Source organism: Crocuta crocuta, unplaced genomic scaffold, assembly GCF_008692635.1.
Source record: "Crocuta crocuta isolate KB4526 unplaced genomic scaffold, BGI_CrCroc_1.0 scaffold403, whole genome shotgun sequence".
NCBI lineage: Eukaryota > Metazoa > Chordata > Mammalia > Carnivora > Hyaenidae > Crocuta > Crocuta crocuta.
The window spans coordinates 946,301-971,769 of record NW_027530631.1 but is presented as its reverse complement, the minus strand read 5'-3'; the positions used below and the strand labels follow the sequence as shown (position 1 = coordinate 971,769).

At 35.2% G+C, this 25,469-nt stretch overlaps 1 long non-coding RNA gene across 1 annotated transcript; it reads left to right on the top strand.

Moving 5' to 3' along the window:
- The first annotated feature begins 6,665 nt into the window (after positions 1–6,665).
- LOC144235100 (uncharacterized) lies at positions 6,666–25,214 on the top strand. The gene is made up of 5 exons (XR_013336144.1): positions 6,666–6,765; positions 7,055–7,276; positions 10,035–10,111; positions 23,798–23,915; positions 25,111–25,214. It is a non-coding gene; the product is annotated as an uncharacterized LOC144235100 (long non-coding RNA).
- Positions 25,215–25,469: the final 255 nt, after the last annotated feature.

The following is a 25,469-nucleotide window of genomic DNA, read 5'->3' as shown; positions in this document are numbered from 1 at the left end:
TATATTATACCCAAATATATTAAAAGAAAAAGGAGGGCACTTTATGAACATGCCCAGTTAATAATAAAAAATAATGGCTATATATATACATGAACCAAATAGCATGCCAAAGGATTAAGTTCCAAACATTTTACCAACTACAGTGATAAGTTTGAAGGAGAAGAGAAAAAGGCCTTTTTATATACTGTTGAGGTGACTGTGAAATATTACCAAGGCTATAGAAGATAAGTTGGCAAAATCAATCAATACTATGATTATACTTTCATTTTTACTACTACGCATCTATCCTACAAATAAGCATTCATACATTAAATAACTTATAATACTGATTGATACATTCTTTGTAATACCAAGAGATTGGAAATAATCCAAGCATCATCCATTGAAACTGGTTAAATAATCTATGGCACATAAGGAAATTCTCAACGTAGAATATGGAACATTGTTTAGTATCCATAGTTAAGTGAAAAAACAAGTTCAAAACTCTGTGTGCAAAAATATATTACAATTTCATAAGAAAGAGAAGGACTAGAAATATATATTCATATATGCTCACATTTGTTTAAAGAATCTCCAGAAGAATGTACCCATAAGCTAATGATTATCTATAGAGACAGCAGATAAGTTAGAAACAAGGTGTATGGGCCAGGATGAGACTAAAATTTTGCACTAGAGGTTTTTCTTATATTATTGTACCTTTTAAAATGTATCATCTATTACTTATTTTGGGGTTAATTCAAATAGAAATGAAAGCAAATAGAAGTGTTGCATAGTTTAGGCAGATAAATAAGACATGCACTGTGCTTTCAAGTGGCACCCATTTAATAAGGAATAGAGGAAGTGATTACAAATTATTATATGTGGCAAAATAAAAGAACAAAGTACTATGAGATTTCATAAAATGGGTAGTCAGTCATATCTGAGTAAGGATGATAGAAAATATTCTTAAAGGAAAATTAGCATTTGAGAACTACAAGCCTTATGGGTGTAAGACTTCTGCTGTTATCCAGAAAGGCCCTGCACTTTGATTAATGATCCATGGTTACCATCCAAAAATTCTAAATTATTTTTTAACAAGTGGTCTGATATTCTCATTTTGAGCTAGCCACCATAAATTATGTAAGTATTCTAGCACAGGAGACAGAATTTGAAGCTAACTTTTCCTCATTGTTATCCTCTGATCCCTAGGGTTCCTGAGATGCCCTTCTGGACCAATATATAGGTGTAATATAAAGGATAAACAAGAACACAAAATACTGTAATTTAATTCTGATTACTATAAATTACTGATTACTATAAATTCTGAATACTTCAAATTTTAACATCTGATTCTTGTTTTAAAGTCTGCCTTATTACATCCCATATAGTACTTATATAATATGACATAGTAAATGGCTGTGAACAAATATCCCAGAGAAAATAGTTATTCTAACAGTGGAGATTAAGAGGCAGGATCATTAACATTCCTATTTACATGAGACATAGAGGCAAAAAATAAGATTGGAAGGGGCAGGTATGCTGGATTTCTTCAAAATTTCTACTTGCCTAGTAACCAGGGTCATTTTAAAGTTCCCTTCAGGTTGATTATACTTTAGATAGGCTTCTTCTTGACCCTAGGCTCCTGGCTTTCCTTTTTGTAAATAATTTACTTTACAACCCTTGTAATTTTTAACTTCTTTCTCTGCCCCTTTGTGATATAAACATCAAGGAAGGTAGAGGCCAAACTCACAAGTTTACGTAGGAGGATAGGAGCCTAACTTTGGTGGGGTGTCTTGCTCTAAGTTGTAAAAATACTTCCTCTGATGAAGATAGAAGAAAGAATACTTCTTCTTTGGGTAAAGCCAATTAACAAACACAGATGACCTATAGTGCCCCCACACCAACTCTTAAAAACTCTTTAGTTTTACAACTATCTGGTCAATTAATCTTCAACAAAGCAGGAATGAATATCCAATGGACAAAAGGGAGTCTTTTCAACAAAGGTGTTAGGAAAACTGGATGGCAACATGCAGAATGAAACTGGACCTCTTTCTTACACCAGAATAAAAATACATTCAAAATGGATGAAAGACCTAATTGTGGGACAGGAAACCATCAAAATCCTAGAAAACACAAGAAGTAACCTCTTTGACCCTGGTCAGAACAACTTCTTAGTAAACACATCGCCAAAGGCAAGGGAAACAAAAGCAAACATGAACTATCGGGACTTCATTAAAATGAAAAGCTCCTGCACAGCAAAGCAATCAATCAACAAAACTAAAAGATAGCCTATGGAATAGAAGATATTTGCAAACGATGTATCTGATAAAGGGTTAATATCCAATATCTATGAAGAATGTATCAAACTCAACACCCAAAAAACAAATAACCCAGTTAAGAAATGTGCAGAAGACATGAAAAGACACGTTTCCAAAGAAGACACTCAGATAGCTAACAGATAAGTGAAAAGATGCTCAACATCACTCATCATCAGGAAAATACAGGAAAATACAAATCAAAACCAGGATGAGATATCACCTTGCACCTGTCAGAATGGCTAAAATCAACAACACAAGAAATGACAGGTACTGGCCGGGATGCAGAGAAAGGGGAACCCTCTTCCACTGTTGGTGGGAAAGCAAACTGGTGCAACCACTCTGGAAAATAGCATGGAGGTCCCACAAAAAAAATGAAAAATAGAACTACCCTATGATCCAGCAATTGCACTATTAGGTATTTACTCAAAGGATACAAAATTACAGATTCAAAAAGGTTGATGCACCCCAATGTTTACAGCAGCATTATCAATGATAGCCAAACTATGGAGAGAGTTCAAATGTCCACTGACTGATGTGGTACACATATACAGTGGAATATTATTCAGCCATCAAAAAGAATGAAATCTTGCCATTTGCAATGACATGGATGGAGCTAGAAGGTATTATGCTAAGTGAAAGAAATCAGAGAAAGACAAAAAGCCCACACGGGATTTTTCCCCTGGCCTGGTGCAAACATCTCTCCCTCCAGCACAGAGCCATGTGGGCAGAGGCAGTGGTCTCGCCTCTCCCACCTCCACTTCATTGCAGACCTTCACAGGGCCCCAGGCTGGGAAGAGAGCCTCCTCTCGGCATTCAGGAAGGGAGCTGCCTGGGCCAGCGGCCCTATTTCACTCATATCTGGGATTTAAGAAACAAAACAGATGAACATATGGGAAGTGGTGAGAGGAGTAGACAGGGGAAGAAACCACAAAAGACTCTTAAAGACAGACAACAAACTGAAGGCTGATGGAGGGTGGTATGTGGGGGATGGTCTAGGTGAGTAGTGGGTATTAGCAAGGGCACTTGGGAGGAGACAAGGTGTTGTATGTAAATAATGAATCAATGAATTCTACTACTGAAAATAATATTTCTCTGTATGGTTGTCCAGCTAAAATTTAAATTAAAAAAGTAAAAAAAAAAACAATGTAAATAAAAATATAAATTTAAATATTAAAAAAGTAAAAGAACCTTGTATTTAATGAAGTTGAGCTCAGACTGAGTTCTGATCTCCCAGCTCCACTGCAATATTCTTGAATACAGTTTTTCCTGCCTGTTTAAGTTTGCCCTCCAGTTGGAGTAATTTTTGCTTTGGCACTAACAGTTTACAAAAATTGAGCAAATGTCTGTTGTTCATGTCAATCATGAATGCTGATAAAGCTTATGGTTTTGTAAAGTGAATGTGGAAACTGGGTTAAAATTCTATCCCCATAGCTGATAAATCATGTCTTTGAGACATTGGGTGAAGCTTAATTTTAATAGATTTAATATGATAATAATCAGGCAAAGACTTTATTGGTAATAATTCTAAGGCATCCACACTTTTTCAGAATTTATGTTTCAAAGTAGATGGAGAGTGAAATGAAATGAGATTAGAAACATCTTTACATAGATGGTCTTTTTTTCCGGTCCTTGTAGCCCTTAGATAGATCAATGAGTTTTGTTTCCCCGCCTGATCTCTGCCAGCAGTTGCCTGGTGGTGATTTAGCTTTCCTTTTTGTGCTTAATGTGATGCCATATTTTTCTTAAGATCCTCTACATCTCAGATGTGATTTTTCAAAGCATTCGTTTTTCATGCAGTGCTTTTGCAGGTTGCCCCTCCGTTTTGAAATGCTGAGTATTATCCTCACTGCTCCAAAGAAATGGACCTCATATTTCAACACCTCATCTAATAGGATTTTTGTTTCTGCTCTGATGAAATGTGGCTTAGATACATTTATTTTCTGTACTCTTTGCTTGCTAGAAAAGTGCATACCAAGTAAGTGAATGCATTCTTTGTTTCTGTATTGAAGGGTGTTTATAAAGAAATAAGAGGGACTTTGTATGCAAATGAAATCCCTGGCACAGAGTTCCACCTAGTTAAACACCTAAATATGCCCCCTGCAGAAAATTAGGTGAATTGTGCACCAATGTCCTTAAAGGCATTAATTAGACCTTTAATTTTATCATGTGGGAAATGTGCTCCAGTCAAGAAACACCTGGTGAAGACAAATACAAAAGGAAACAAATTAAAGTGTCTCGATAAACATCACCGAAATATTAAACAAAATGCATTGTGATTAAACAAACAAGGAGCCAAACACAGAGGAAAAGAAAACTCATAGAGAGTCTTCTAACTTCAAGTAAGAAGTGTAAAAAGTGAATCACATTATTAGAATAAATATTCCCAGAAAGACAAGAAGGTGCCCTGTTCAGTGGGGCAATAATCATTGTAGACTCATTTAAAATATATTAATACCTGACACAGAATGGATTTGAGTCCACCCCCCAACTTAAAGGTCCTATTTCTCCTATTTACATAACACAGGTAGATGGGTGACTATTTCTAGTGAACCTTGCTAATGTAAATTTTTTTAATCCTTCAACATGCAACAGTTACAGTAATTGAATGTTTCAAAATACAGTAGCTAGTCAGGACAGAAAATAGTAAAAATATTCTCATAAGTATATGGAAATATATAAATATATACACACATGTGCATAGTACACGTACACGTGTATGTATAATTATTACTGGTGTTTGAAGGGGAAAGATATTTTATTTCTGTATGTTGTTTTATGTTCCAAGTTGCCTCCCCTACAGTCTAAAAATCACGTAAAGTTATTCCCTCTGTAGGGCAGAAGCAGTTCCAATAATGGGACTCCTTGAATTACCTTCAATGGATATTAGGAAAAAAAGAACACGGCATGAATCATCAAGTTCCGCCCTAAACATACATTTAGAAATCTGGCTTTCTGAAATATGGAATATCACATGCCCTAGAATCTAGAACTCCTCTTTGAACTTAATAAGCATCAAAATTGGCAAAGAGGAAGTCAAACTTTCAGTTTTCGCAGATGACATGATACTCTACATCGAAAACCTGACAGACTCCACCAGAAGCCTACTAGAACTGATCCAAGAATTCAGCCAAGTTGCAGGGTACAAAATCNNNGGGGGGAGGGGGGAGATGGGCATGGAGGAGGGCACTTGTGGGGATGAACACTGGGTGTTATATGGAAACCAACTTGACAATAAACTATTTGTAAGAAAAAAAAGAATATATTATGGTTGGGGTAGGGTGGGTGAATGATTGAATGTTGTTGAATTTTCTCTTTCAAATATATTTGAAGCTAGAGGCATGTGGGTGGCTCATTTGTTTGGGCGTCCAACTTTTGTTTTCAGCTCAGGTCATGATCTCACAATTCATAGGTTGTAGTCCCATGTGGGGCTCTGCGTCAATAGTGCATCATCTGCTTGTGATTCTCTCTCTCTTCCTTTCCCTCTCTGTCACTTATATGTGTGTGTGTGTGTGTGTGTATGTATACATATACATGTATATATATTTATATATAGATATATATACACACATACACACATGCACATATACACGTTTTTGAAACTAAATGGAAAAACTAGTAATGCATCAGATATTCAAGTTTTACCTTACTAGATACATTAATTTTTTGAATTATGTGCTCTAATCTAAAGGAAGTTACTTACTTTTATTGCATTGAAAGTATTCTTATTTTCTTTAAATAACAACTGAAAAAAATAAAATTGGGCAATCATATCCAAAACTTTGATATGTTCTATTTAAAATAAACTCCTCAATAATTCACTTACTTATCTTGCCAGTAAAATTCCAATATAGTACAGAACAAAGTGCTCATATATCTCTCCCAGATAGAAGGTTGAGACAAATTATTATTTAATGGCAGTATTTTGCTTTAACTTTTCTCTTTGACCTCATTATCTGTGGTGAGTCAGTAAACAATTTTTGTTTAAATCTGCTTTTGTTGTTTGAGACACATACTATGTCTTGCTGTTTTCTGTTAATAGAATGCAAGCAAAGGCAGCTAGGGAATACAGAGCTATGCTGTTGAAAAATGCTCACTTTTGAACATTAATGGCACTCACTAGATTTTCAGACTAGCCATATTCCTTAAATCTACTGAACGTGTTAAAAAATTTTTAAGAAATTCTTTAAATGTTATTATTATGGGTTGAATCGAGCATCACAAATATTCTTAAGTTTTAAGTCCCAATACTTCAGACTGTCTCTGGAAATAGGAACACTGCAGATGTAACTAGTTAAGATGATGTCATAGTTGAATAGCATGGAACACTAATTCAATATGATTGGGATCTTTATAAGATGTCCATGGAAAGAAAGAGACACAGAGAAAATGTCAGGTGAAGTCAAATGTTTGCAGTGAAGCATCTGTGAGCCACAATCACCAAAGATTAGCAGCAAACTCTAAGAAACTAGTAAGACTTAAGAAAGGATTCCTCTATTGGTTTCACAAGGAGGATGACACTGCTAATATCTTGATTTCAGACTTCTAGTATCTAGTTCTGTGAGACCGTAAATTTGTTTGTGGTACTTTTTATAGCAGCCCTACGAAGTAATATATGTGTCAATATTTTATGGATGAGTTTTTGGATTTTCTAGTCTTATCTAATGATCTATTTGTTTTCTCCGCATGAATAACACAATGACTTAGTATTATATCTTTATAATAATTCTTTTTTCTCACATTTATTTATTTATTTTGAGAAAAAGAGGAAGAGAGCACATGTGTGCATTCCAGGGAGGGACAGAGAGACAGGAAGTGAGAGCAGCCTAAGCAGACTCCATGCTGTCAGTGCAGAGCCCAATGTGGATCTTAATCCCATGAACCATGAGATCATGACCTGAGCCAAAATCAAGAATTATGAGTTTTAACCAACTGAGCCATGCAGTCCCACAACTCTATAATAATCCTTTACATCTGTTTGGGTAAGTATCCAACCTCTTTCCTTTTTTTTTCCCCATAAGAGTGTCTTAGTTAGTCAAGAGTGTCTTGATCCTTACGGATTTTATATAAATTTTAAAAGCATCTTGTCAAGTCCATACAAATAAGCCTATTGAGTTTCTGACTTAGATTGTGTTGGTTCCATAGAACATTTTAGGGAGAACTGACAACTTTATATTAAGTCTTCCATAGTGAGAAAATAAATTTTACTCTGTTTATATCTTCTTTAGTGTTTTTTTAAAATAATTTTTCTCATGTGTGACTTCTGTTAAGTTCATTTGCATGCAATTTATAAAGTTGATGCTAACCCTAGTAAAATTATTCTATTTTATGTTGATTACTGATAGGATATAAATGGAATACAGAAATTTAGTTTATCTTAATATATTGAGTGTGTATCTTAAGAATTGCTATCATTTAAGTCAGTAAATTTCTTTTCCAAACGTAAATTAGATTTTCTGTAAACAAAGTTATATTATCTGCAAATAATGGAAGATGCTTTTTCTTAATCCACTTACTTTTCCCTTTCTTTTCTTAATGACCTGTCTACTACCTCCAATACAATGGCTGATATAGTATGAAGCAGCATCTTTGCTATACTCCTGGTCTCAAAGAGAAAGGAGTATTGACTTCCATGTATCAACACAGATAAAAGAGTTCATTTTAGGATTTTGAAGTCACCATTTTTCAGACTAAGTAAATGCTCTTCTATTCCTAGTTTGCTAGGAGTTATACTCTGAACCAGGGTAGAATTATATTTTCTTATCTTTTGAAACTAATTTTTTTTCAAATTCTCCTTGAAGTTTTAAAACTGGTGTGTTTCTGTTTCCTACACATGTTTTTACATTAGTATTTTTTCAAACACTGTAAAGTCATTTTATATTCTTTACATTACCATGATCATTTGGATATCTGAAGTTTTAGGAATAGAATTATAAAAGGTTGTGGGTTTTGTTGTTTTTTTTTTTGTATTGTGGTTGTTGGTTTGTTGGTCCTCATAACTTTTATTTTGTTCTTGGTCAGATTTGACTGTGAACTGATCAACTCTCTTGAAAAGTTATTTGAAGGTTGGACCTCATAGAGAGGTCCTAAAATGAAAATTTATCCTCTAGAAATGATTTACATTTGTTTCTCTCAGGCATCTGGGTATGTTACTAACCTAGAAACATCTTTAACTAGGGGGAAAAATTGGCTTGACTTTTTTGGTACCAGTTAGAAAATGCTAAGTGGAGCTTCATGTTGACTTGCTTTGGCCAATAAAATTTAAGCAAAAGTAATGTCACTTCTGAGTGTGCAGAAGCTTTAAGACCAAGATCCTAGTTTGCTTTATCTTCCTTTCCTTCAGTTACAATAGCCAACAATGGTTCAGACTGACCCTATTCCATCAGCCTGAGCTCCAGTAAAAGAAAATCCAAATGCAAACCACACTCTACCTAAAATGCTCATGTAGTTTAAGAAATACACCTTCATTGGTATAAGCCATAAAGGATTTAAATAAATTAGGTATTACCATATAATTTAGCCTACCTTGACTGATAGACGTCGTGAATAATGTCAGTAGGGAGCAATAGTGGGATGAGTCTTGTTACTCTCTGCCTCTTGCTATGATCCAGAATTTTTCTCTCTCTCTGTGTGTGTGTGTGTGTGTGTGTGTGTGTGTGTGAGAGAGAGAGAGAGAGAGAGAGAGAGAGAGAGAGAGAGAGAAAATAGAGAGAATTGCTCCATGGGTCCTCTCAGGACATGATTCATGGAGCCTAAGAAACTTTATGTATTGCTCATAGGCAGGCTGCAGTTGATTTTAAAGGTTGGAGACCTGCCTTGTTCTTTCCAAGTGATAGTTTACCAGGGCTTAACTCAAGACACTTTCAGGGCTCCTGGGTGGCTCAATCCATTAAGCATCTGACTGGCTCAGGTCATGATCTCGAGGTTCATGGGTTTGAGCCCCGCATCAGGCTCTGTACTGACAGCTAGCTCAGAACCATGAGTCTGTCTTCGGATTCTGTGTCTCCCTCTCTCTGACCCTCTGCTGCTCATGCTGTCTCTCTCTCTCTCTCTCTCTGTCTCTCAGAAATAAATTAAAAATAAATGACACTTAACTCAGTCGGTTAAGCGTCCAACTTTGGCTGCTGTCATGATCTCGAGGTTCATGGGTTTGAGCCCCGCATCAGGCTCTGTACTGACAGCTAGCTCAGAACCATGAGTCTGTCTTCGGATTCTGTGTCTCCCTCTCTCTGACCCTCTGCTGCTCATGCTGTCTCGCTCTCTCTCTCTCTCTATCACACACACACACACTCTCTCTCTCTCAGAAATAAATAAAACATTTAAAAAAAATAAATGACACTTTCTAAGACCTCTCCTATATTCCTCAAGGCAGAGGAATAAATCATGCATAAATTCCATTACTTTACTATTAAACAAAAAGTCATACAAAAATCCTGTTTCCTAACTTTTCAACTAATGCCTCCCTAAAGCTGATACTAATACATGGAGAGTAATGTCTCAACTATAAAATACCAGTTTTCTTCACCTAAGAATCTCATCTGCTAACACAATACTCTTTCAATCCCTAATTTAAATGAAAATCTTTGGGAAAATAATTTTTATGAATTAAAATATAAATAATTTATGCCCAAGATATAAAGGATTTTTCTCTTTGGGGTTATTTTGATATCTCTTCCTTTATATCTATAGCAATAGAAAAAAAACCTGTCAATACAGAAAATATATTTTTTCTTTTGTCAGTGTCACGGCCTGCCATTTCTAAAGGTGCATAATGCCTAGAATCTGAAGGACTGTGCCAGTCTGTGGTCTCCATTCAGGTCAGTTTTCAGGGGAGCGTTATCCAGATGGGTTCTTTGAAATCCCACAGGCACGTTGGCCCCCAGCCCACACAAGTCTATGGATCTGCAGTGTGAGGCATTGTCACCAGCTGCAGAGTCACAGTGGCTGTTTGTAGAAGCTGTCAGTAGACACCCATTTCGAAGACGACTTCCCATCTTGCTTTTGTTAGCAAAAAAATAAAATTCTGTATCTGCCTGTTAAATTTGAGTGAAGTTCAACAAATGCCTACAATGTTATCATGAAAATGTGTGCTTCATAGCCAGTATTTGAAAAGCAAAACTACCTGAGATGAGTGCTGGATTCCTATGTGTGAACACATCTCACTGTTACTTTGAATTCTTTATGAGTCATTAACTAATGTGAATAACTTACTTTAATTAACCTAATGTTCTTTCAACTATAAGAAACAATTTTAAAGTAAATGGCTTAGTATTAACAGTTACTTACCCATAAAATGTAAGATGTAGAAAAATCCTATGCTTCTATTTTCTACTTAGGTTATCTAAACAGGCACCACCATAGATAATAAAGGGAACAGTATCTGAAGAGAAGCAAATTCAATCTCTAGGCATGGAATTTTATATATAGTTTTTAAAATTTCTTTATTACAGATATATATTTTTCTTAGTGCTAGATTTTTATAAAATAGAAAAACATGCCATATATAGGCAAATATTCAGCAGTAATAGCTATCACTCAGGGTTTGCTGAGTCTCATACATTGTAGTGAGCACTTTATAGCTCTGCTTTCATGCAGAGATGCTGAAGCTTATGTAACCTTCATCAAATTGCTAACCTAGTGTAATCATCATATATGATATAGATAAACAACATTGATCTCTCTTATATACAATGATAGCTAGTATGAGAATTATAGAGAAAATAAGGACAAAGAAAAAAATGTTTCACACATGGTTTTAATCTTGTTGTTATGAAACACCATTTCTATATAGAAGCTTCAGCATTAAACTGAAAATTGTAATTTTAAAAAAATACTAGCTTTGAAATCAAGATTTATATGAGGAAAATCTCTCAAGTATACCTAATGTTTTGCTTTTATGTTAGCAAAATTACTTCCTATGAATTTGTGTTACAATAATATTCACCAGCTTCAGATAAAACTGAATGTAAAGCAAAGCGGTCAGTTAAATTAAATTCTTTTCAGAACTTTTAATCATATAAAGAAGTAAAGATTTCTCCAGATCTTTCTAAAATGTGATAGTTCTTGATGGACTAAAGCTTATTTGTCTGTGTTTGGGTTGTTAATAAAGATCACAGAGTACAAACCAAATCCTTAGTTCAGTTACGCATAAAGGAAGCTTAAAACAAAGGGTTTTCCTTTGCACAGAGGAACTGTGTTGCTTATAAATATGTAAAAGTTGTAATTTAGGAGGACATATGGTGACTACATAATATCTATGTAAGCAATTGTAGTGGGACAAGATTTGCTTTATTCATAATTCTAGTCCCACCAGTTTTCAGCGGTGTTAGTAACAGTAGCTGGTATAGGTACAGAGTCTACAGATGAATTAATGCCAGTAGCTGCTACATCTGTCAAAATGGCAACCAATGTTCTTGGTCATCACCATTAATTTTGCCAACTTGCATTCCTACCACTGTTCATATTGCTGCAACTTTCCTGAGAAATATACTGCTCTGTCCAATACATGCTCAGTAGGCTCAGGCATAATTGGTGGTAGGAAGTAGCACCAGAAGAATCATTAAAAGTCTAAAGAAGTGAAGTGTACATGTAAAAAGAATATGGGTTTTGGAGTTGTATTGGAGTTCAAACTCCTATTCTCAAACTTTTAACAAATGTGTGACTGCTTCTATTTGTTTGAACTCTTTGTACCTCAATTTCTTTATCTACACAGTGAGGAAACACATTTAGCTCACAGTGCTTTCCTAAGGGTGACCCTGAGAAAGATGTCAGTAGAGTAGAAGGACCCTAGGCTCATCTTTTCCCACAAATACAACTAGATAAATATCAAATTATTCTAAATATACCAGAAGCTTACTCAAAGACTGATAGAACAAATTCCACAACCAAAGGGAGGAAAGAGGCCATACCGAAGAAGGTAGGAAGTGTGGAGACATGGGTAACAGGAGAAATGGATCCTGGATGCTGTGGAGGGGAGGGAGTCATGGTCATGGAGAAGGGCAACAAGGAGCGGGGTTGGGTGGGGGGAAGGGGAGGAGAGCACACAAAGGAATGCATAAAGAGAGCATTTCCTTATAGTCATTGGCTTGGAAAATGAGAGGGGCTGAATTTGTGAGTTTTTACGACCAGCAAGGCTTATGGCTGACAGTTTTAAAGGTCAGTAGTCTGGGCTAGGATAGAGCCAGAGGGCACTGCACTGCTTCTAGAGAGAAGGCAGGCAAACAATCCAGGAGTAGACAGTGTGCAAACAGCAATCCAAAGAGTGCCCGAGGTACAGAGTAGGGAGATCATTTAGTCCTCTCAGAGTGTGTCCTTGAGAAGTAGCATTCATGGAGACACCTTCCAGAAACAAAGGAGCTGCCCAATGCCATTTCCTCCTCTACCAATCCACATAAACACAGAGGCAACTGAGGGAAACAACTCAGATTTACCACTGGCTGCCTAACTTGCTTACACAAGTTGCTCTACACCCCTGTGCTCCAGTGGAAGGAACTTCCCTTCTCAGTCAAGCTTGCCTCAGTCCCAGAAAGGCAGGCCCCTGCCCCAGAAGATCAGCACAAACTCCTACCACATCACATCTTCCAACCAGAGAGTTTTGTAGGCCTCAGTTCTGGTGGAGGGGTGACAAGTTTCATTTTACAAGAACACCAGAGCACACCTAGTTAAAATCACCACATTCAGGCCAGGAACCAAATAATGCCTAAATGCTGGCAAGGAGAGCCTCTGCAGACAAGTGGCCTGAAGGATAGAGCAGCCCAAGCACAGCAGCAGAGCACATGCAGCACACCCTGGAGACACTCCATAAAGTGCCAAATGTTGGGCACCATATGACCTTTTATTCCTAAGGCCTGTGTGTTCATGAACAAGAAACATAACTGGCTTCCTAACACAGAGAAGATGAGAGAGACTTAGACAAAATGTCAAGAGGGAGAAATTTATCCCAGTTGAAAAAACAAGATAAGGCCATGGCCAGAGATCTAAGTGAGACAGATATAAGTAATATGTCTGATGGAAAATTTAAAGCAACAATCATAAGGATACTCAATGGTCTTGAGAAAAAATGGAAGACATCAATGAGATTGTTTTTGGAGAAGTAAAAGAGTTAAAAAAAAGAATCCATNGAATGGGCATGGAGGAGGGCACTTGTGGGGATGAGCACTGAGTGTTATGTGGAAACTAATTTGACAATAAACTATTTGTAAAAAAATAAAATAAAATAAATAAAATGAAATAAAATAAAAAAGAAGAATCCATCAGAGTTAAAGAACACAATAAATAAATAAATAAAGACTAGAAATATACTTGATGCAATGAACAACAGACTGGATGAACAAGAGGGACAAATTAATGACCTAGAAACAAAATTATCAAAAGCAATGAAACTGAACAAAAGAAAAAAAAGAATTATGCAACATGAGAAAAGACAGGAAACTTAGTGACTTTATCGAATGTAGTAGCATTCATATTATAGGAGTCCCAGAAGAAGGAGAGAGAAGGGAGAAGAAAATTTATTTGAAGAAGTAATAGCTGAAAACTTCCAAAATCTAGGGAAGCTCCAGGAGGCACAGAGAAGTCCCATCAAAATCAACAAAAGCAGGCCAACACCAATATATATTGTAACTAAATTTGCAAACTATTGTGATGAAGAAAAAAATCTTAAAACCAGTCAGTCAAATTTGATTTACAAGGGAAAACCCCTAAGGCTAGCTGGAGGTTTCTCAAAAGAAACTTGTCAAGCCACAAAGGAGTGGCATGAATATACTCAAAGTTCTGAATGGTAAAAATCTGCAGCCAAGAATATTCTATCCAGCAAAGCTTTCCTTCAGAACAGTAGGAGAGACAGTTTCCTAGACAAACAAAAATTAAACAAACAAAAATTAAAGGAGTGTGTGATAATGAAACCAGCCCCACCACAAATATTAAAGGGGATTCTTTTACGTGCAAAGGAGAGAACAAAAGTGACAAAGAAAGTATCGAACATGTTTTCCAGAAACATTGACAAAACAAGTAATAAAATGGTAATAAATACATATCTATAAGGGATTACTTTGAATGTAAATGGACAAAATTCTCCAATCAATAGACACAGGGTGTCAGAATGGATAAAGGAAAAAAAAAAAGACCCACCTATTTTCTGCCTACAAGACAGTCATTTTAGACCTAAAAACTACTGGAAATTGAAAATGAGGAGGTGGAGAAACATTTATCATGCAAATGGATGTCAAAAGAAAGCCAGAGTAGGAATACTTATATCAAACAAACTAGTCTTCTTTGTTCTTGTATTGTTTTTATCCTGCTTTGGTATCAGGGTTATACTGGCCTCATGGAATGATTTTAAAAGTGTTCCTTCTAACTCACCAAACTCCACACCCAGAAAACAAACAACCCNTAATAATAAAAGTGTTCCTTCTATTCCATCATTTTTAAGATTTTGATTAATATTTTCATTATCTTTTTTTTAATGTTTGGTAGAATTCCAAAGTGAAACTATGTGGTGTTGGGCTCTTCTGTGCTGGAAGATTTTTGATTTCTAATTCCATTTTCATTATTGGTCCAAGAAAATTTCTACTTCTTGGATTCAAAATTCAAGATTCAGTCTTGGTAATTTGTATGTTTCAGAATTATCTTTTTTTCTAAGTTATCTGACTTGTTGGTATATAATTGTAGCAATTTGTTATCACACTATGTATTTCTGTCGTTATTTGTTGTATTTTTTTCTCTTCCATTTCTCATTTTGGTTTTTGAGTCTTCTCTCTCTCTTTTCTTTAATGTAGTTAAAGCACTGACAATTTTGCTTATTTGAACTTTTTCGTAATACATTTATAACATAAATTTCATTCTAACATCGGCTTTTGCTGCATCCCATAGGTTTTGTAAAACAATAAAACCTTGGGTTGCAAGTAACTTGCTCTGCAAGTGTTTCACAAGACGAGCACAAACATTTCTGATAAATTTTAACTTGATAAACGAGCTATGTCTTTCAATAGTAGTACCTGATGCTGAATATCACATGATCACAATTGAGATCAATCTTCTTAAGATTAAGGCCCAACCAATGATCTCATTTAACATTAATTACCTTTATAAAGACACCATCTCCAGTTGTAGTCCCACATTCTGAGGTAGTGGGGGTTAGAACTTCAACAGACAAATTTGCGGGAATACAATTCAGCTCACAACAGAGATGGACAAAAGGGATATAACTGGCTCAATGTTACGCTGTTATCTAATGATAGGAGTCAAATCTACTTCTATCTTAAATACCTATCACCTTAGAAGTATACAATCTTCTGTAGCCATTTTAGAGTCATATTGGTGAAATACAACGAGGACTCTCCCTTAATTCCTTAAAAAATACGTAGAGACCCAGAATCTGTTCCAGATTTCAACTTTTTATATTCTAATACCAAGTTAATATATACATAAACCTTTCCCTTGAGTGGTTTAGTGTATTTGGAAACACCGACATGTAAATAAGCAACTGCTGTATGTTATTTTAAGTGCTATAAGTATGGATAAAGTGCTAAGTGAAGAAGAGAAAAAATGTTGCCAGCTTGATTCAGAGATGGGTAGAAGCTAAATATGGGAGAAAATCAAGAAATCTTTAAGTTGACATTTAAGCATTGTAGGAAATAAAAAGTAATTCACCAAGCAGATCGGAGTAGCTGATGTAGGAAGAATATTATTAAGTCTGTGTGTGTGTGTGTGTGTGTGTGTGTGTGTATTGAGAACTATTTGGAATCTTTATTTTACTCTGACCAAATATGCATTCTACGGCATAATTTAAAATGGACTTTTGCATTTTGTTCGGTTTATTTATTTATTTTGAGAGAGAGCAAGCGAGCATGAGCAAGGTAGAAACAGAGAGAAAGGGGGAGAGAGAATTCCAAGCAGGCTCCACACGGGCAGTGCAGAGCCCAAAGTGGGGCCTGAACTTAGGAACCATGAAATCATGACCTGAGCTAAAATCAAGAGTTGGATGCTAAACTGACTGAGCCATCCGGGCACCCTGACTTTTGCATTTTTAATCATTTTATGATAATTTCAATAGTGCATATTCCATTGTAGGAATGTGAAAATAGAGAACAGTATTTGTTAAGCCTTGGGGACAGACTATTTGAGTTTTTTTTACATTTTTTCAATGAGTATTTTTTTTTATTTTATTTAAATTCAAGTTAGTTAATATAAAGTGTAATCAAGGTTTCAGAATAAAATTTAGTGACTCATTGCTTACAGATAACACATGGTGCTTATCCCAACAAGTGCCCCCCTTAATACCCATCACCTGTTTAGGACATTCCTCCACCCAAAACCCCTCCAGCAACTCAGTTTATTCACTGTATTTTGAGTCTCTTATGGTTTGCATCCCTATTTTTATCTTATTTTTCTTTCCTTTTCCTGATGTTCATCTGTTGTGTTTAAGTTCCACATATGAGTGAAATATATATTTGTCTTTCTCTGACTTATTTCACTTGGCTTAATACATACTAGTTCTAACCACATTTTTGCAAACGGTAAGATTTCATTCTTTTTGATCACTGAGTAATATTCCATTGCACAAGTGCGCGCACGTGTGTGTATACACACACATACATTTTGTGTGTGTGTGTGTATATGTGTGTGTGTATGTGTGTATGTATATACATACACACATATTTTCTTTATCCATTCACCAGTATACATATACATACCACATTTTCTTGATTCATTCACCAGTCAATAAACATCTGGGCTCTTTCCATAATTTAGCTATTACTGATAGTGCTGCTATAAACACTGGGGTGCATGTGCCCCTTTGAAGCAATATTTTTGTATACTTTGGATAAAAACCTAGTACTGCAATTGCTGGGTTGTAGGGTAGCTCTAAATTTTTGAGTAACCTCCGTACTGTTTTTTCAGAGTGGCTGGGCCAGTTTGCATTCCCACCAGCAGTACAAAAGGGTTCCCCTTTCTCACATTCTTGTCAAAATCTGTTGTTCCTGAGTTGTTAATTTTAGCCATTCTGACAGGTGTGAGGTGAAATCTCATTGTGTGTCCTATTGCATATTATATGTGACTACTTAGAGACCTGCTGGATAATGATGCGTTTCATTTGTTATGAATTGAGTGGTGTAAGAAAATAGAGTAGTGGTATAAGGTGAATTTAAAAAGTTATGCAGAGTAGCTAAATGCTGAAAGTTCTGTAAGTTCTGCTAGAAAGTTTGATTTTATTTCAAGAATAATGGATGTCAAAGACGGATTTTAAATAGAGAAGCAAAGTGAGAAGATATTAAATTTTTTCAATATTTATTTTTGAGAGAGAGCGAGCGAGCAGGAGAGGGGCAGAGAGACGGAGACACAGAATCGGAAGCAGGTTCCAGGCTCTGAGCTGTCAACATAGAGCCTAATTCAGGGCTTGAACTTATGAGCTGAGATCATGACCTGATCTACAGTCAAACGTTTAATTGATTGAGCTACCCAGGCACTTACAATCTATTATTGTACATGGAAAATTTTTGAAGGGAGCCTAAACTGATGGCAAGTTGAAATATTAAAAGAATATTTCAATGACATAAGTTAGATGTGACAAAAACTTTAAACTTTGATAAATTAAAAGCATATCCATCAAATATGTAAGAGACATGTAAGAGATATAAATGTATACATCAGTTTTCTATTCACCACTCTGGTGGAGCAACTGGTCTCTGTAAAACATTCCCCCATTGTAGATAAAAGGGACTTTAAGAAGAATTACTAGTGATTAAGAGGTACATTTAATAATTATAACATGCTCATTTGGTAAGAAAATATAACATTTCTCCATTTATTTAAAGTATTGTGTTTGTAAACGTATACAATTTAAAAGATGGGATAGAAATTATTTGATATTTGCAAACAATATTTAAAGTAACTGATAGAAGCAGATAAAAAATCAGTAAGGTTTAAAAGATTTTGAAAACTCAGTCAACTAAACTGAAATAATAGACATTGACATCATATTCTATAGCTGTAGAAGACATGTTCTTTTCAAGCACAGAGTGTAAACCATATGCTGACCCATAAAGCTAGCCTTAGTAAATTTCAAAGAAACTGAATCAGACAAGTCTTCTCTAACCATTAGGGAATTAAAAATAAATCTGTGACTTTAATTCTGTGTGAATTTACTATGTTTATTAAGTAAGTAGAAGTAATATATATAAGAGTGAAAATCAGTATTAGTCATATAAAAAGTGTCATAAAATTAAAAAACACAAGGTATCTAAAAGATTTTTCTTTGGAATGATTACTACATGTAATAAACCTCCAGCCAGAGTCACTAATAAATAATACAAATATTCATACAGAAATTTTTAAAAAGTTAGGAAGCCTACACACAAAACATAAATATAAAACAAAATAAGAAGGTATTATCAAAAACTTTTTTGTAAATATATTTTACAGTCTCGATGAATGGGACAAAACACTCAAAAATAAATAAAAGACACAAGAAAAATATAAACTCTAAATCATCATAAATCTGTCAGATTTTATCATGAATTCAAGCCAAGGATGCAAAATCTCCTTCTCTGACCAGATTACTTCACTGCTAAATGTTTCCAAATATTTAACAAAGTACTAATATCAATTTCAAACACATTTTTTCCTAAAAATTGAAGTAGAGTGAAAATTTCCCAACTTTATGAGGTACAAGCAAAATCTTGTATCTCAACTAGACAAAGGCAGTGTAAGAAAGAAAAATTGGAATAGCTCTGTAAGAACCATAAAAATATTAAATGAAATACCACTAAATTGAATTTATTTATGTATAAAAAATAATTATGTCAAAGTTGGATTTATCTCAGAAAAAATGTTTAATATTTGAAAACTAAACATTGCTATTCAAAATATTGGTAGAAAAAAAGGTAAGTCATATTTTCTGGGGTGCAGAAGCATTTGAGACAATTAAATTATTTTTGTGACTCAAGTAACCACAACCAAACCCTCTTGGCAATCTTGGAATAGAGAGATTTACTTAACCTGACAATGATATCTTAAAAAATAAGTTTTAATAAAGGAAGTAGCACTAATCTTACTGGTGAAACATCAGAGGCTTCTCCCATTGAAGTCTAGAATAAGAGATTTTTCACTATTCATTTTTCAGTCAACATTTTCCTAGAGACTAGTAAAATAAGTGAAATGTTAAAAGTTTATAAGAAGAAAACTTTACTACTGTATTCAAGGATGTCATTAGTGTCATATATAGATAGTTAAAAAAATAACTATGCACATGCTATTAGAACTATTAAGTAAAGATACCTAATATATACTTAAGATGTATTAAATACTTAAAATACCAAAATAAGAAAATAAGACCTCTTGGAATAAGATAAAGTAATCAATATCATTTCTGTATGCCAGCAAAAAAAAAAAAAATGGAAATAAAGTTAAATAAACATTTGCAAAAGGCACCTGGTTGGCTATGTCAGTTAAACATCCGACTCCAGCTCAGGTCATGATCTCACATTTCATGAGTGAGTTGTAGCCCCAATTCTAGTGAGCTAGAGCTGGTCTCTTGGTCAGCTCATTCCCCACTTCAGGTGAGCATGAGCCCTGATTCAGGTGAGTCCCACTTCTCTCTCTCTCTCTTTCTTCCTCTTCCTCTCTGTCCCTTATTCCCTTGCACTCTCTCTCCCTCTCTCTAAAATAAATTAATCCCTCTAAATAAATAAACTAAAATAAAATAAATTTATCTCTCTAAAAAATAAACAAACATTTGCATTGTACAAATCATATCAAATTCCTCAGAATAAATCTAACAGAAGATGTGCAAGCTTCCTACCAATAAAACCACCGAACATTGCAATGAAAAATTAAGACCTAAATAAATGATGAGATATGATATGTTAAAGATTAGAGGACGTTAGCTCTTTCTAAATTGATCTTTACATACATTCAATGCAATCCATGTAAAATATTCCACCATGACTTTTTGTGGAAGTTGACAAGATGATTTACATTTATATGCAATTTTAAAAACCAGAGAAGAGCCAAGACTAATTAAATAAGTGAGTTGGAGACTTACTCTGTGAGATAGCAAAGCTTATTAGAAATCTATTACCAATTAATAGATACTGACAGTCACTCAACAATAACATTAGATTCTTAAAAATATGGTTGTACGTGAAGAGTCACTTTACTTATGAAAATATGTGCCCGGACGCAGTAGTCAAAGGATGGTTTTATAAATATTTCTGGGTTAATTGGATGCCATATTTTGTGAAGACATTTTCACCCTACCTCACATAAAGGCACCAAATAAACATTGGGTAAATTTTCAATCTGCTTGTATATGGCAAAACATTGAAGATTCTTTCTAAGTGATAATGTTGAAAGGCATTATAACCTTGATTTTTGCAAATGTATTTTATTTTTTTAAAAATTATTTATTGTCAAGTTAGCTAACATACAGTGTACACTGTATGCCTTTGGCTTCGGGAGTAGATAACCATGATTCATCACTTACATACAACACCCAATGCTCATCATAATAAGTGCCCTCCTCAAAGCCCATCACCCATTTTCCCCTCTCCCACACCCTCCCATCAACCCTTTTTCTCTGCCTGACTTATTTCACTTAGTGTAATACCCTCCAGTTCCACTCACGTTGTTGCAAGATTTCATTCTTTCTTATTGCCAATATTTGTACAATACTTCATTTTATATATAAACCACATCTTTATCCATTCATCAGTTGATAGACATTTGGTCTCTTTCCATAGTTTGGCTATTGGTGATAGAGCTGCTATAATTGTTGGGGTACATGTGCCCCTATGAATCAGCACTCCTGTATTCTTAGTATAAATTCCTAATAATGCAAATGTTTTAAACTAGTAAACATTAGTAATAATCATTCAATAAAAGATAATTTAGACATTATTTTACAAATTTCAGTGATCAAAATATACAATATTAGAGTAGAAACTATCAACACACAGAATGACAGAAAATATTTGTATTACATAATAATCATAAAAAGGTTGTATTTAAATTTTTATAAACATCTTACAAAGGAGTAAGATAGAAGCAAATGTTTAATTTTAAAAAATGGACCACTAGATCTAGAAAATTTATCATAAGGATAACAGAGGATAGTTTCATTAATCATCAAGGGAATGCAAATTAAAAGTATATAACATATCACTGATCTTTATCATAATGGCAGGTTTAACTTTTTTAAAAGTATGAAATCTTGGAGCACCTGGGTACCTCAATCAGTTAAGCCTCTGACTCTTGATTTTGGCTCAGGTCGTGATCTCCTGATGTGTGAATTAGAGCCCCATGTCAGGATCCTCACTGAAAGCTCAGGGCCTGCTTGGGATTCTCTCCCTCCCTCTCTCTCTGCCCCTCCCCTGCTAGCTTTCTCTCTCCAAATAAGTAAACTTTAAAAAATATATATGCAAACTTGTACAGGCACCAGGGTGGCTCAGTCAGTTGAGCCTCCAACTCCTGATGTTGGCTCAGGTCATGATCTCATGGGTTCTTGGAATTGGGCCCTGGATTGGGCTCTGTGATGATAGCACAGAGCTTGCTTGAGATTCTCTCTCTCCCCCTCTCTCTGCCCTTCTCCTTCTTGCACTCCTTCTCTCTCACAAAATAAATTAACTTTAAAAAATAAATACAATTATGAAAACCTGTCATACTTAATAATCATGAAGTAAATAACTGAAATTATTAGACTTTTCTGATAAGAATATACGCTAATACAACAACTTTAGGAAACTATTTGTTAGATTACTAAATAAATATGAAAATGTACTCGGACCAGCAATTCTGCTCTTAAGTATTTTCTCAACAGAAATGCATTCATATGTTCATCAAAAGTCATGTGTTAAAATGTTTAGAGTGGCACTGTTGAACAATCACCAAAACCTGGGGAATAATTAAATATCTACCTATATTACAAGAGATAAATTTGTTGTGGTATATTTAATAAAATAATAATACAAAGCAGTAAGAACAAATCTGAATAAAACATGACATAAAGCTCATAAAATTAATTTTTCAGGAAAATATTTCAGATATAAAATAGAATATGCTATATAATTCAGTTTAGGTAGGCAAATCAGACAAATCCATGCTGAAAGCAAGACTACAGGAAAGATAAATGTGCTCAATTTCGTTAATCTTGATTTTAAGGAAAACATAACACAAAATAACAGTCTCGAAAGAGTTAATTTTTCTTTATCAAGAATTTCCACACATTTCTTTTTCCTTCCAAGCAACTCTCTAAAGTGCAAGAAGTTATCAATCTGATTGATCAGAGTTCAGGATATTCATTAAGCTATATTTCACAAGTGAACTGAGTGACAGAAAATTAAAATCCCCTTTATTATATGTGTCTTCTCTTATAGTCCTGCTTCCTGTACTATGTATTAAGGACTAGGCGGGGCGCCTGGGTGGCTCAGTCGGTTAAGTGTCCGACTTCGGCTCACGTCATGATCTCACCACGGTTTGCGGGTTTAAGCCCCACTTCGGGCTGTGTGCTGACCGCTCAGGGCCTGGAGCCTGTTTCAGATTCTGTATCCCCTTCTTTCTCTGACCCTCCCCTGCTCACACACACACTCTCTCTCTCAGAAAGAAATAAAACATTAAAAAAATTTTTTTAAAAAGGACTAGGCAAACTTTGACAAGGTTTGAGTTCACAATTAGTCAAGTGCCACACTCTCTTCTTTATCAACTCCTCTTGCACACAGCAAAATACCAAATGATTTTTTTCTACTTCTAACCCTGTCTTAGAAATTGTAATAGATTCTTGTGACACAGGATTGAATTATAGATACATTTTGAAGCTGTGTTCAACAAGATTTCTATTAGATATGACATGGAATATAAGGGGAAAAGTAACAATACGTGTTATCAAGTTTGTTAAAACAGAACAGTTGGAAGGCTGATGTTGTAAATAACTGGTGGAGAAGAAAATGAATAGATCTTGAAAAAAACTGAATATTCCTTTTCAACATGTGCGGTGTAAGGTTTTAATTATCTAGCTGAATGAAGGTGTTAGGTAGGCAGATATAATTGAGTGGATTTTAGGAGCAAAAAATATGTATCCTAGGGAATTTTACCAGAATGTGAAAATCCAGCAAAGGAGACTTAGAAGTGATTAGTGAAATAGGGAAAGAAAAAAGAAAACAAAAATGAGAGATATGGTGCACTAAAAGTCGTGTGAAGAAAGATAAGCAAGAAGCAGAATGATCAAGTAGACCTAACACTTTTTTTGGTAAAATAAGATGAAGACAGAATTTGACACAGGAGTTAGCAATATGGAAGTCATACATAGATGACCTGTTGAAGTTTCAATGGAACTGTAAGGCAAATACCTGATTAGAGTTGAGGCTAAGAGAAAATGGGAGATGAAAAATTTGCACAGCAGTATTGGTGACTTTCTGAAAAAACTTTGATGCAAAGGAGAAACTGAGTAAAAGTTAGACCAAAAGAAGTTTGTTATTGTTGTTGTTTTTGCTCTTGTTATTATTGTATTTCAGCATATGAATGATTCAATAGATCCAGTACATCTCCTGGGATGTTTTAGTAGACAACGAAAATTTGAGGATGGGAAAGAAATGGAATAAAAAAGCCTCTTGGAGCATTGTCCTTGAGCAGGTGAGAAGTACATTAAAAGGGAGGATAGTTTTAGGTAAGAACCTGAACACTTCATTTATGGAAACAGACATCTATGTAAATAAATGCTTGTACATAGGTCATAACATGGTGGAGTCCATACAAGTTCTCCTTGATTAGTGTCATAATTCTGCTTAGTGAAGTTAGAAACAAAATTATCAGCTGAGAGTAAGGATGAAGAATGAGGTTTCAGAGAGTTGAGGGCAAGGGAAAAGATGTGAAAAAGTGTTATCTGTGTATAAATTATATTACAGCAGTAGTACATCAGTAAAATATACTATGATTGCCAGGTCTCACAAGAAGCTCATTTGAGGTTTGTCATGATTGCCAGGTCCCACAAANAGTGTTATCTGTGTATAAATTATATTACAGCAGTAGTACATCAGTAAAATATACTATGATTGCCAGGTCCCACAAGAAGCTCATTTGAGGTTTGTGCTCATGAATTTAATTCAGAACCAGTCAGTGTGGCTAGGTACTTTCTCTAGTCCTATTTAACTGAATGAATACAGACATCCAGTAGATGAAGTAGGGTTTTACTTTCTTTGGGTAAGTGGGACAGAGTTAGAGATGTATAAAGAGTATTTGCATTGATCCTGAGAGTTAAGCTAAGAAATAAAGGAGAGGGAAGATCAAAGCTGTGGGGGGCTCTGAAAAAGGTGATACAGAACCACTGAATTGATTAAGCTTGTGGATTAAATGATCCTTGGAAATGGAGTATGAGAGAGAGATGCTAATATATATAGTGGTGATTTGAGAGAAGAATGAATTTGAGGTTATGGAGGGATCACATTATTGGTAAATGACAAGACAAGGGTATGAACATGGCTGAAGAGATGAAAGATAAAGATACTGTAGGAGAAAGGGTCAAGACATTGATAAGCAGGCAGTTTGTGTGTGGAAATCATCAGGAATTGAGACAAATAATGTTGGAGAGAGAGACTAAACGAGGGCCAGCCTGGTAGGTAGAGGATTGCAACAACGAGGTATAGTGACTGATAAAATATTTTGCTGGACACTCAGAGGTTTTTGGCGGGGGTTGGAGGGTTATAGTAACAAGACCCAAAGCCAATATATGGGGGATACCTTGGTTGCATTAGGGATGATTTGATAAATACAGCAATGTTTTGATACTTGATAATGTTTCTGTTGTTTTATTGACCATTTCCCATGCCAGAACACAGAACTAAGTAATTCAAGTTCCAAGGCTGCCAGAGGCCGGCTCCGGCATGTCCAGGGGTCTCTGAAGGATGGACGGTGTCGGCGAGAGAGAGTGAGAGAGCCCCGGAGATTCTTTCTGATCACCAGGCAGGCATCTCTGCTCTGACTGGGGCTCAACTTTATCATTAAGTGTTTGGGGGATGGCACAGAAGTGGCATTTGCCTTAGACAATGGTTTCTGATAACAAACTTCTTTGATATGCAAGAATTTCCCAGAACAGAGATGTGTAGAAGACTCATGCATAATGTTTACAATAGTGATTGAGGTAGGGGATTTAGATGCCTATCCTTTGGGGAAGGAAGGCGTCTTTAGCAT